Genomic DNA, 12,692 nt, shown 5'->3' with positions numbered 1-12,692 from the left:
AAAACAGGCTATCGTGGTGTTTGGGATGGCTGGTTTTATCCCAGTGGAAAGGCTTTGGCTCCTCCCACTGGGTGGAGCATCTCACAGTGGAATGAAGTAATGTTATCAGTCATGTGAGAGGCCTTAAATGGCCCATTCACGGGTGATGTCCCTCAGAGGAGGATGGGTGGAGGAAGAGATAAGGAGGCACTGCCTTATCTGGTGTTATCAGTTGTCCCATTAACAGAAGGCATCTGCCCTCTTCCCCCCCTAGAGTTACAAGAGATAAAGAACAATATCACCCAACCAGTTTCCACAGATGAAAATAGAATACACTTTTTTGGTTACATTTTTCAACCCAAGACATCTTCTGCACTGATTATGCACGTTTTTGCATCACCAGTCTTTTGGGGCAGCTTTCACACAGTTTTGCAGTGGTAGAGCTCTGACACAGCTCAACAAAGTAGGCCTTCTGTTTTAACTTCACCAGTGAGAAAGAGCAATTTGGTGAGAGTATGACCTGCCCCATCAGGCACTGAAGGCATGCTAAATACATGATAACAGGATACCCCTCTGGGAACTGAGGGGCAGGGCGTACCTGGAAATATGATGTTTTTCACTTTTAAAGAGTGACACAACAAAAGCTGGAGGGTTTTTTTTTTTTTTAAATAGCTACTGTTACAAATAGATCTAGTATACACCCCACCTTTTCAAAAACGTCAAGTCTCTAGTCTGAAGTCTAACAAATTCCTTCTGCTAGCAGTCCCAATTCAGCCTCCAGACCAAATGGAAAACAATGAACTACTTTTAACCAATTCATATAGGTTCTCTGACTTTACTAGCAAGATGAACTCAAGTAGCACAGCAGAGCTCAAGTTAAAGTGGTATGTTCCTTGTCCTGAGTGACCCGTAAGGGCCAATGAAAACAATTTCATCCATAGCCCGGATAAAAGAATGGAACTTTCAAGAGAAAATAATTACAAGCAGAGAAGTGAGTGTATAAATCACATTGATAAGGTTTCGTTCAACACATCATCTACTATGTAGTAGATGATGCAAACTAAAAAAAAAAAAAAAAAAAAATTAAAGCAAAATAAATAACCCAAGTGCTGGAAGACAAAATTTACCCTCAAGCATGCAACTGGACAAAACTCAGCACAAACTGGTGATAATCCCAAACTTCTGACTGTTACCACTCTTCCACTCTTTCTCTTTGCCTTTTCATATACACCAAAAAAACAACTCTGTGAGTTCTTGGTAAGCCACAGAAGATTTGTCAGCTCTGTCTAATACTGCATGTGTTAAAGACAAGCCATGCATTCCAATGCAAGATGCAGAAGGAGCAGTGACACCAATCCTGAAGGCACTTCTGTAATATTTCAGGTCTTTTAAAATGAAATGTCCTTGTTCCTTGGTTATTTTGCAGAGGACAATCTGCACCACGCTGGTTTCAATGCATGCTGTATGCCCAGTCCCACACCCTCCTCACTCCAGGACGGGTAGACCCCTGAATTTGAAGGCTGGCCCTGGGTTACAGCCCCAGGCAGCTGGACACTCAGGACTCTGGCGCTCCAAGCTCAGAGTTGCTGTGTAAAACTGCTTTGCAGCAGTGCCCCAGGGAGCCCTCCTGCAGCACAGGCAGCTGTGGGCACCTCTGCCCCTGCCAACAGCCCCCTGGCTCCAGGAGAGCACACCTGGGACTGCTCCACGCATCCCGCTCCCTCACCCCACTAACAAGAAGGATCCAAAATAAGGGTTTACTTTCCTCAGACCTCTCTCCCACTCTTCTTGAGGCTGGGGAGAAACAGGTTCAGGAGAAAGAGAGAGGTGCTCACCTCCCCTTGGGAGGAAGAGGTGAAACAAGAGGAGGATGTGATGCCAAGGTGAAGGAGCTCTCTCATGGCTTGCAAGATGGGTCCAGATGATGGATCCAGAGATGCCCAACCGCACTGCCATCCCTGGGAGCAATGGGAGGTGCCCCAGCCATGGGGCTGCACAAATACAGGCTGTGTGATGAGCAGCTACAGTGTGCTTCTCTGAAACTGCCAAAAAAAGAAGCTCCAAGGAATAGTGAACTGCACCAAGGGGTGTGCCTAACCTTTCTATATTTTACACCCTGGCGAGGGCCCCTCTGTGGACCCTCTCTCCCCTGAGGAGAAGCTGTGGCACTGCTGTCGTTTGGCCATTAATCCGGCCTGCCCTGACCCGTCACCCGTGACTGCCGTGCCCGACAGGCAGCGCCCACTCACCCGCGCTCTTCACCGGTGCTCCACCACAAAGCGCATGGTGGTGCCGTCGAAGGAGGGCGGCGCGACGATCCGGGGGCCGGTGGACGGCGCTGTGATGCTGATGACCGGCTTCGCCTCGGCTGCCCCGTGCCGCGGTGGCGGAGGGCCCTTGCTGGCAGCCACGTAGTAGGGACTCTCGGCAGAAACTGCCTCTGGCGCGGCGGGGCTGCCAGGCTCTGCCGGGGCATTGGCATCGCTGCCCGGGTGGGACAGCGGGCGCTGCAGGGCTCCGGCAGGCAGCACGGTGGCGGTGGGCAGGAGCCCGGGGTAGAGCATGTACGTGGCGCCATAGGCACCGGCATTGAGGGCAAGGGGCGAGAGAGGCAGCGGGACGGGAGCGACGGTCGCCTGCTGGGGCACCGGCACCTCCACGTACTGCCCGGTCTCGGGGTCGAAGAGGCGCCGCTTGAAGGGCTGCTGCACAGGCGTGTCCACCAGGTAGTACTGCCCGGTGCTAACGTCCAGCAGCACCTTGCGCTGCGTCTGCGGGAAGGCCTCGGCCGCTGTGGCCGCGGAGGGCACGGAGGTCGAGGAGCAGAGCAGCCGCGGCGGCGCGGCGCCGGGCAGAGCAGCCAAGGGCAGCGGGAGGCGGTACAGGGCGGCGGGCGGACCCTCGGCGGGCGGCGGGGCGGCGGCGGGGGTCTCCTCGGTTGGCGGGGGTCCGGGCGGCGGTCTGGGGCTGCCGGGGGGCTTGGCCGTGCCGAAGGGCTGAAGGCCGCACAGCGCCGCCGCTGACGCCGACACCGGGCAGGGGCGGACGCCGCCGCCCGTCGTCGCTCCCGGGGAAAGGGGGGAGCCGGGCTCGGTGGGCGCCTTCAGCGGCAGGGACAGATAGTTCCCGCAGTCCTGGCCGCGCTCCGCATCGGCGCCGCCGCCGCCCGCGGGCAGCCGAGGGGAGCGCGGCGGTGCCGGGCCCCGCGGGCCGCCCTCGGAGGGGGCCTTGGCCGGCGCGGGGGCTGCGGCTCCGCCCGCCCCGCCCAGCGTGAGGAGGGCGCGGGGGGCGGCGGGGGGCTCAGCGCAGGACGCCGGCGGGCCGCGCTGCCGCTGCCGGGCCAGGATCTCGAAAGCGGCCGCCTTGGAAGAGACTTTGTCGGCGGCCCCGTTGGAGGGGCGGCGGGGCAGCCGCTCACCACCGCTCGGCCCCTTGCCCGACGGTTCCTCCGCCTTGTCCGCCGGCGGCGGCGGGGGCGGAGCGGCGGCGGCGGCGGGTCGGGACACGGCTCCCCGCTCTTGGCTGGCGATGAGGGAGAGGACGTGGCTGTCGGTGATGGGAAGAGGGTCGCTCTTGCGCTTCCACTCGCGCTTGTTGAAGCTGTAGAACTCCTCCATGCTCCGCACCGCTGCCGTCAGCTTCTCCAGCGCGTTCTGCACCGGAGCTGCCTTGTTCTCCTCCCGCAGGTCGTCCTCCGGTCCCCGGCCCCTCTCGGCGGGCGGTGGCTGGTGCCGCCAGGGCGCAGAGGATTTAGAGACGATTTTGAGCACAGCCGGCTGGCGAGCATCGCTCTTGTTGGGGGCGATGGTGGCCACTGGCAGCCTGCCCGAGGTGCGGTGCACCAGGACGGTGCCCTCCGGGGGGCAAGCGGACGCCCTGCCAGCCGCCTTGGCCCCCGCCTCGGTGGGCTTGGTGCCGGTGTGGCCGACCGCCTGGCAGGTGATAACCACGGGGGAGAGCGACCGGGGGACACCGGCGATGACCAGCTGCTGCCGGGGCTTCTGCTCCGGGCTGCCTTGCTCGGACGCGCCGCTGCCCTTGTCGCTGCTGTTATCCCCCGAGTCAGCGCTGTAGGAGCTTTTGATGAGCTTCCGCACGTCCCGCACCTGGTGGAGGATCCCCTGGGCTCTGTATTTGCTGTCCCTCACGTCGCGCACCAGGAACTGTGGCACTTTGTCGGGGCCGTCGCCGGCCTTGAGAAGCTTGAGCGGCTGTCCCCTGCCCTCCTCCGGCGGTCGGCCTGCGATCTGCGGCGTCAGCAGCTGGGCGATGCTGAAAGCGGCGTCCCGGGGCTGCTGCAGGCTGCTCAGGCTGATCTTGATCTCGGGGGCTTTGGGCTTGGCGGCGGGGGGCAAGGTGGTGGCGGGGCCGGCGGCGGGAGAGGAGACGGCGGCGGCCGCGGCGGAGCACTTGGTCGCCCTATTGCCGGGTTCCTTCTCCCGAGGGATGTGCTGGATGGCGGGGACGAACAGGCGGGACATCTTGATGGGCTTGCCGGCAGAGATCTCACCCAGGTCGGCTCGCCAGTCGTGCTTGGGAGAGAGTTTCAGCTTACCGACGGGCGCCCTCTCCTCCTTCCTTTCCGCCTCCCGCTCCTTCCAGGACTTGAAGGCGCTGTTCTGGCTGCGGAGGAAGGTGGTCTTGATGGCCTCCGAAGCGCTGCGCTTCACCTCGCACAGCTCCTCCGACAGCGCCCGGTCCAGGCTGCGGTTCCCCTCGCGGGGCGTTGACGCCTTGGAGGCCGGGGACCGGCCCCCACCGCTCTCGCCCGCATCCTCCGCCGGCGCCGCGGTGCAGTCCGAGCCGCCCTCCGAGTGCCGGGAGTTCTGCCGCTGCACGCCATCCTCCCGCTGCCGCTCCCGGCCGGCGCTGCCGCCGGTGGGTTCCGGCTGCGGGCCCGTGCCCGGCCCGGTGTAGGAGGTGTCGGTGATCTCGCCCCGCTCCATCTTAAACTCGTGCTCCAGCTGCATCTTCTTGGAGATGACGTTTTTGAGGAGGCTGGAGGCGAACCTGGACTTGTTGCTGGAGCCCTTCCCGCCGCCCTCCGCCGCCGGCGGCTCCCCGGCCTCGGCGGCATTGCCGAGGTCCAGCAGGGTCACAACCCGGGAGCCCGCCCGCAGCCGCCGCGGCGTTTCGACGTGGGCGATCTCCCCGTCGAGCTTGCTGACCACGAACTCAAGGGCTTTGGTCTGCGAGCGGCCGGAGCGCAGCAGGCTGGGCTCGGCTCTCGGCCCCAGACTGCCGCACTTGAGGTCCAGGTAGGTGGACCAGCGGTTGATGCCCAAGGCATTGTCGGACAGGGAGGCGGAGGAGGCGCGAGAGCCGGGGCGCAGGGTGTCGAAATAGGGGTACGCCAGGCTGTGGAAAGCCCTGGCCGTAAGGTTTCGCACCTCCTTGTCGGCATCGTCCATCTCGCTGACGGCGCTGGAGGCGCCGCTGGAGTGCTCCCCTGCCCTGGCGGCCCCGCACCGCGTCTGCAGTCGCGCGGGCACCCCGATGAACTTTTGCGCGTGGTCGCGGACTGCATCCTGTTTTAAACTCGCACTGCGGTCAGGAGCCGCGGCGACACGGAGACTCATGTCGCCTTCATGCTTGGCAGCGTAGACAGTGTTTTGCTTTCCGTTCACGTTGCTAGACCCATTTATAGCCCGGGAAGCGGCTTTGATTGATAGGAGAAGCTGGGCGCCCGGGCTCCCGCCGGGGAAGTCAGGCTGCTTGAACCGACTTTCCCCCGAGCTGGCGCGCTTGTCCCCGCCGGGGGTGTCGTGTTCGGAGGTAAGGCTGACGATCTCGGTGCTGCTGGTGTTGTCGATGCTGTCTGTCTGGTTGTTGGGGTCGCTGGTGGTCGTGCTAAGGTAGCAGCTATTCTCCTCCTCCGTCAGCGTGTCCCCCGGGGTCTCGTCGCTCCCGAAGGAGGCGTAGTCAACGAAGGGGTAGATCACGTTGTTATCCTCGAAGTCCCAGCGGGCGGCAAGCCCGGCGTCGAAGTCCATGTCGTGGTCCACCTCGCTGAGCTGGATCTCCTGCGTGCTGATATAGTGCGACTCGTCGCGGCCGCCGCCTGGAGGGGTGCCCGGGGGGGCGCCGGGAGGAGTCGCCTTGCACTTCGCGACCTCATCCTCCACTTCGCTTTCGTAGCCGAAGGAGGACGAGGAGGTTTTGTCCTCCGTCGACATCGGGTCGCCCATTGCGGGAAAGTCGTCCGCCTTGGTCACGGGCGAAGGGCAGGACGAGGAAGAGGACTCCGGCCCCCCCCCCGCCTCTGGCATCCCGCCGCTCCCCGCCGCTTCCACGGAGCCGGGGCCGGTGTCAGCGCCGCATTCCTCCGCCGCCGGGGAAGGAGGGCGATCCCGCCAGTGGTCCAAGGATGCTGGCCTCGCTTCCTTCCCCGGGGGTCCGGCCCTCACCGAGTCGCTATCCCCGATCCCACCGGCTCCGCTGTCCGGTGCGGGACCCGCCGCTCCCTCCGCGCCGCCGGCCGGGGCCAGTTCGGGCTTCTGGCGGCTGTCCTCCGGCCTCAGCGGCAAGCCGCGGATCTCCACGTACGCCGCCTCCTCCTCCTCCTGGATGGGCGCCTCTGGGCCGGGGTTCGGGCTCGGGCTTGCGCTCGGGTCCCGTTCCGCCGCCGCGCCCTCCGGGCCGGCTCGGGGGCTGGCGGGCCGCTGGCCGGGCGCGTCCATGCCGGGGCCGTCGGGGCGCGGCAGTGGCCCGCGGGGGCGGGCAGGTACGTGCCGGAGGGGCCGGGGGGCAGCGACCGCCCACGCCCTGCCCGCCCTTCTCCTCCCTGCCCTCCCCTCCGCTCTCGTCCCCTCCTCCGCCCGGCGCGCCGGCTGCCGGCCCGGGCGGGCATCGCCGCCGGGGGGCGGAGGGGTCGGGCCGTGCTCAGCTGCCCCCGCAGCCCTCCGCGGTACAGCCCGGCTACCGCGGGGGAGCTGGCACTGCACATCCCGGGACGGGCCCAGGTCCTGCGGGTTTTCCGAGATGATCTTCCCTTGGGCGGCCCCGGGCGCGGACTATACATAGAGACGGCGTCACTTAGGCCGGCCGAACGAAATCCTATTTTAAACATCTGTGTTTGCCGGAATCAAGGCGCCCGGACAGCCCTTGGAAGGGGAGAGCTGCCCATGCCTACGAAGATCCTGCCACTGCCCAGCTTCCCAGGGGGGTGGCGGCACCGGCTGCAGGAGACAACTCCCAGGGCACCAGCTGAGCTCTCAGCGTGTCAACAGCAAGTGTACCCTCGTTCTACACGCAGCAGTGGCTAAACAGCTATTTTCTTCCCTAAACTATCCCACTTCACCCTGTGTCCCCATTTTCAGGAAGTGTGGTTGCATAGGGACACCCTATGGATGGCAGCCTGGCTCTGCACCTTTACAGTAGTCCAAAGACCCACTGGTCTCCAAGAAATCTTTCTCTTTCCAAGAAATGCCAGTTTAGATACAACCAGCACCTTAGACCTATTAATAGGCATTTCTATGGCATGCCTGACCTTTGGTGGCTGAGAGCTTTACTGAGCAGTCCCCAAGATGACAAACCAAAAATCAGTCCAGAACCATGAAAGTTTTGAAAAGGCAAGCTGTTAAACATGGAGGAGGAGAAACAAAGGAAAGAGAGCAGTGTTGAGGAGCAGCCCTCAGCTAGACAATGCAGATAACATCCTAAATTCACAGCTTAAAAAACAACATCCCAAATTTACAGTACCTGAACACTTAGGTGAGCAAGCTGGCATTGGGCTGGTAACACTGAATGGAGGTGGGGGAGAGTTGTGGAAATCCCTAAAGCAATTACCAGGATCCAGGACCTTACAGCTGCATGCACTGGCATGGTGTGCAGCTCTGCCAGGGATGCCACAGGAGTAGAGGAGACAAGATGCAAAACTGACACCACTCCAGAATTCTTCCCAGCACTGTCCATGTCAGAACAAGGGTTTCCCAGTGCTCCCAGCTCCTCATCCCACCCTGTAGCCAGGCTGCTCTGCTGCCATCCTCCCATGGGCTTGCACTGTTCCTACTGCCTCCAGGAAAAATGGCCTGCCTTCTTTACTGAACCTAAGCGGTGTCTTGTGAGGCTCCCTGCAGCAAGGGCAGGTTCATAGCCTGTTTCAAATAAGGGTCTCTGCTGCCTGGAGGAAAACAAGTGAAGTGGCTGCAGTTTTTAGTACTCTACATAGATACATGGTTGTTTCTTAAGCTGTAGATTGACAGGATGGAAAGTATTACTGAAGCACCACATGCTATTTTAACACAGACACATCCTCCAAACCTGGAGGGTTTGGAGCAAGTCAGGTCACGTGCTCTCCCCAGGCAGCAGGGATAGCTGATTTCCATCCTTACTGAGTCTGTCCTGCCTCCAGTGTGCTGTTAATGAGAAGCTGGGCATCAGCTTTTATGCGTACTAGGCTTCCTCAGCCTTAATCTTAGCCCAAGTTCATGCAGCTTCAACTCCCCTGGTACACACAGAGGCTGCAGTTCTCCACAGAGGTGTGCTAAATGGCATCCTCATTCCTAAACAACTTCACTGGGTTTTGTGTCCCATCCACATGTGTTACAGGCTTGCCCCTCTGTCTCAAGCAACTACAATAAAATCATGACATAACTAGAGAAAGACACTATTTTAGCACATTATTAAGAGACATCTTGGTTTTAATTGATGATGGGCTAAGAGTATGTCTTCAAATACAGTTCTTTCCAAATGCCTGGGATGCTGTCCTGGGGTGACAGTGCTTTGTATCCCAATCGTGTGTTTCTGTTCCTGTGCTCTCGGAGACGTTTTTTGTTTTGTCTAATAGCCGCACCCCTCCCCCAGCCGCTTGCTTGCTGCTGGCTTTTCAGCTTCGCTTGCTGCTGGCTTTGCTCGCTTGCCTTTTTTTTTTGCTTGCTTTTTGCCATTTTTCTGCTTTTGTTTTTTCCCCTTCTTTCCTTCCTCCCCTTTCCTGAAGACATCGGAACTGGCTCCAGACCTTGATTTGGGAACGTCAAGGAACCACCCCCAGAGTCTGCATCTGTGAGAGAAGCTTGGCACCCTCCCCAGCAGAGACTGCCCAAGTTGTTCATCCTCTCTTGGACTGGTGAAAACATTTGTTGTCATCTGGGGCTGTTCTTTATCTTGTGTTGGGGAGTGTTTTTTTGTTGTTTTCTTAATAAACAAGTTTTTTTCCACTTTTCCTCTGAGGAAATTCTTCCCAAACCCGGGGGAGGGGGGGAGGGGAAAGGAGTTGTGGGGGTTTGTTTTTTAAGGGGCTCCTCTTGGAGATGTTCCCCCTAATTTGTCCTAAACCAGGACAGATGCCAAAGAATGCATTTTAAACCCTGATCATTCATTGTACTTGGGTGACTGCTGGCAGCTGTAGCAGCCTGGCCCTCTGCTCCGCTTCTGCCTTCTACCAGATGCCTCCTCTCAAGTAAGGTCTCCACCTCAAGTTCTCAGTGCTCCCATACTCTGCTCTCTCAAACCAGGGTCTCGGGTGTCAATCTCTCACACCTTACTCTCCCCTCTACTGTGTGGTTTTCCTGCATTAAGGGTGCACAATGAATCAGATCTTTGCTCCTCAAACCTGCACAATTAAAAGTGGTGTTGTTTTTTTGAGTAACAGTTGTTCGCATATCCCTGCCAAGATCCCCAGACAAGATCCTCCCCAAAATGAGCATTGAAACTGGACTCTATGTATCTATTTTTACAGTCTAGTTTCTAACTATGGTCCTGAGACTTTTTTTCCCTGCCCTTTTCCTTTGGTGGTATCTTGAACTTAATCTATTCAATCTTACAAACCCAGGCAATGACTCACAACTGAGGCAGAAACCACAATGGAGCACTCATACATGTATGTTTATAACATACTTCTGTCTTCAGCACTGGGAATTTATGCCCCTAGTGACAAAAATACATACATAAAATCCACACCTGTTCTTCTCCACTTTCAGTCATGGCTAGCCCTGGAGGCCTGCATGCCTTAGGCTGTCAGATCAGGGTATTTCCCATGGCACTAAGACATTGCTACAGGGTACAGAGCCACCCAAATCCTAATGCCAGTCATAAAAAGTGAATCTCTGACACCCAGCTTAAGTGCTCTAATCACTGTATGGTGTTAGAAGGGCAGGGGGAAATGAGAAGGATTTCCTTGTCTTCTTTATTTGTATCAGAAATTTCTGCACTGATGTGGCGCCAGCTCCTCAGAGATTCTTTGCTGAGAGTCTGGCCCCAAGCAAAGAGTAAAATTCCATGTGGTTTAGGCTTAATGCCTTCTCCCCAGCCTTTCCTCTTAGCTACCATAGTGTCAGCTTTTGTAAAGCCTGTTTTGGAGGTGTCTAATAGCCTCCATGCATCTCATCTAAAGTTTGGGTGCACAGCTTGGACCCAGGGCTGACTCCCCAGGACTGCTCCCCTGTGGCGCTGCCTCACAAGGGATCAGAGTGCTTCAACATCTTTGCAAAGGTGTAGATGATTTTAGGTTTAAGGGTTTTTTCTGTATCGATTACAGTTGTCAGAAAAACTCTACAGCAAGCAAAATGATAGACCTGTTTGGTCACAGCCAAAAGTACACAGGAAAGCTGCAGCTCCATCACATCTTGCAAATAGCAATTTCTTGCTCTGTGCTGGCATGACATCTCCACTGATTAATAATCAGACAAATGTGATTTGGTTAATAATGTGGGATATAAGTAACTAACATGCCATCCTTATGATTCTAGCCATACTCAGCTGAGGCATGCATTAGCATCAATTACTCTCTTGTGGTTTCCACCTTTAAATCTCTCTCACTCTGTAAAGGTACAAAAGTCTAAGATTTCTGCATCCAAATCCATCATGAAGTGTTACTGGAGCTGTCCTCATAACCACAGAAAACCTGTAAGTTTAATGTATTTTGTAACATAGTAGGTACTCCACTTATAAACTCTTTCTGGTAAAAATAACGACACACTCTTTAGCCACATTCTGTCCTTTGCTCATAGAGGTTAGGTCAGACAGGTAAAGGTGATGGGGAAAATGCAGATAGGCTGAATTGGCTCTGCACCTTAAAATACATTACTCATGGAAGTAGCAGGGAAGTGGAATTTAAAAGGGATTTGAGAAGAGGCACTTAAAAGCAGAATCAAGAGATGAAGAACGAGGTTAGGGAGACTGTAACTATACAGTTAGAGAGGAGACCACACAGAAGAAGGCAGAGGGTTGGTTTTTTTTTCCTTTAACTGAGACAGACAGGGAAGTGAACAACTGGTGGGGGAGTATTTAGTTGAGCTTTCTCTGACTAGGGAAAGGTAAAATATGAATCTGTTAATTTAACCTTAGGAAATGTTAATACCACTTTACATATTTTAGTTCCTACGATGTTAAGTCATCACAAAGGAGTTATAAAAATCAGACCCATACAAAAGAAAAATAAAAATATTATTTTCATGGAGAAGACAAACACTGTCCTAGTAACTAAGATGGTCTGCAGGAGAGGTTATGCTTCTTGCATGAAAAGCGATGTCTTTCACAGAAAAGATACTCACTATAGATTTAGAGAGAGATGAATGATGGAGTCATAGGGAGAAGCTTTAATTTTTGGCTGATTATTCTCTTGAGTAGTATTTGAATACTGCTGGATTAATTTTTTCTCTCAGTAGTTTTCTGGTAACATTCCACACTGTCAAAGTGAGCTCTGTGGTAAAATTCACCTTTGAAATCAAAGCAAAAAAATAGATTACTGGAGTTTAGATGTGTGTATTTGTGCATGTGTGTGTTAAGGAGAAGGGAAAACAAAACAGCACTCTGATTTTCTCTCAGGACTACTACCCAAGAAGGAGGGAGCAAATGCCATTTTGGGAAAGAAGAGGTGGATTTGTGGTTTATTAATAAACAGCAAAGCCCAGTACACATTATAAATCTCCAAGTGCTACCAGATACACAGAAAGAAAATACAATACCCACACACGTGGGTTGGTATGGAAGCTTTCTAGCAAAACCAAGTGAAAATAACATGAGATTTTTGTGGCTTGCACTAAAATAGTCCTTCTTACGGCATTTAGCAGGGGACTGACTGAAAAAGTACTAAGCAAAAACTAAGTGAAAACCAACACCTGGATAGCTTATTCCTTTCTCTCACAGAGACTGCACTAGTCAAGGGGATCTTTCCTTTTCCATCTGGAGCCTGTTGAAGAGATTGAGGGGGTCTTCTTAACACTCAGCCTGCAAATGTAAACCAAATGTGCGTGCCTTCCTGGCAGACCTCTCCCTCTCAGTGAGAGGCAGAACTTTCAAAAGAAACTCCAGAGCTGGGTGGATTTCAAGACCCTAACCTGAGTGCTTGAGCTTGCAGGATTCAAAGACCTTGGCATGGCTCTCCTAATGGGAGGCCACTTTTTCTCCTAGGAAGAGATAGGATCAAGTTCTGGCCACTGCCTTATGCTCTGCAGTGCATTCCCATGTAACTGAGCCCCTGTGAGCAGCAGTGGCTGAAGTGCTGGTGAAACAACAAACCCCTCTCCCTGCAGCTCCCTCTGGCCCTTGCTATAAGCAGCTCCTGCTGGATGCCTTACAAGGGCTGCAGAAGATATATATCTTTAAAACACATCCTCCCCCTTGCTATCCACCCTTCTCTTCCAGACCCCAAAATCTCATGCTGAAACAAACAGGCAGGAACATAATCCTAGAACGAGTTTAGATTTCGGCCAAACTTTTCAGTTGTGCTGTAAATACAGTCTAAATATGTGTTCATGTATTTATATGGGGTG

The 12,692-nt window shown here is 55.4% G+C and overlaps 1 pseudogene; it reads left to right on the top strand.

Moving 5' to 3' along the window:
* Positions 1 to 4,959: 4,959 nt before the first annotated feature.
* The window catches only part of LOC134565057 (dual adapter for phosphotyrosine and 3-phosphotyrosine and 3-phosphoinositide-like), a 113,865-nt pseudogene continuing 106,132 nt past the window's right edge, over positions 4,960 to 12,692 (top strand).

The sequence above is a fragment of the Prinia subflava genome, assembly GCF_021018805.1.
Source record: "Prinia subflava isolate CZ2003 ecotype Zambia chromosome W unlocalized genomic scaffold, Cam_Psub_1.2 scaffold_32_NEW, whole genome shotgun sequence".
NCBI classification, from domain to species: domain Eukaryota; kingdom Metazoa; phylum Chordata; class Aves; order Passeriformes; family Cisticolidae; genus Prinia; species Prinia subflava.
Note: the sequence above shows the minus strand (reverse complement) of the source record. Positions and strands in the feature narration are given on the sequence as shown.